Source organism: Plasmopara halstedii, assembly GCF_900000015.1.
Source record: "Plasmopara halstedii genome assembly, contig: Scaffold_1583, whole genome shotgun sequence".
In the NCBI taxonomy this organism is placed as follows: Eukaryota; Oomycota; class Peronosporomycetes; order Peronosporales; family Peronosporaceae; genus Plasmopara; species Plasmopara halstedii.
The window spans coordinates 907,693-908,263 of record NW_020188494.1 but is presented as its reverse complement, the minus strand read 5'-3'; positions in this window follow the sequence as shown (position 1 = coordinate 908,263).

Here is a 571-nt window from a genome sequence, read left to right as displayed (position 1 = left end):
TGTCTTCCTTTGCATTCGATGTGAGTGCTGAGAGCGCTGTCTCGGTCGGCTCTGCCTCTTCGCATGTATTGCTTTTGACTCTCCACTCCACTGTGAGCACTTTGTGCCTTTTGATCACGTCTGTTACATCTCGTCCACTGCCGGTGTTGTGTAAAGTTCTATGTCCATCTTTGTACTGTGATACACATCCTTTCTCTGTCATAGATCATAGGAGAGCAGGTTCTTTGACAAACCCTTGATGTAACGTACATTCGTAAGTGTTGCTTCTCGTTCCATGTTACTCACTGTGCAGTTGAGCAACATGGATCCTTTTAAACTGGCTTTGAGCTTGGTACCGTCTGGAATGGTACAACTAATGTCTATTTCTATCGTATTGAATAACCACGATGAGTTGCCGATTAAGTGTTGACTGGATCCTGCATCCAGTATCCTCTCAATCACCTCTTCATCATACTTTCCGTCACGACCTTTTGACCATCCATCATCAAGTAGTAAAAGTGCGAATTTGACTTGTTTGTCGCCTTTCGATGTATAACCTTGTTTAGTAGAACGACAATCCTTTGCATGATGA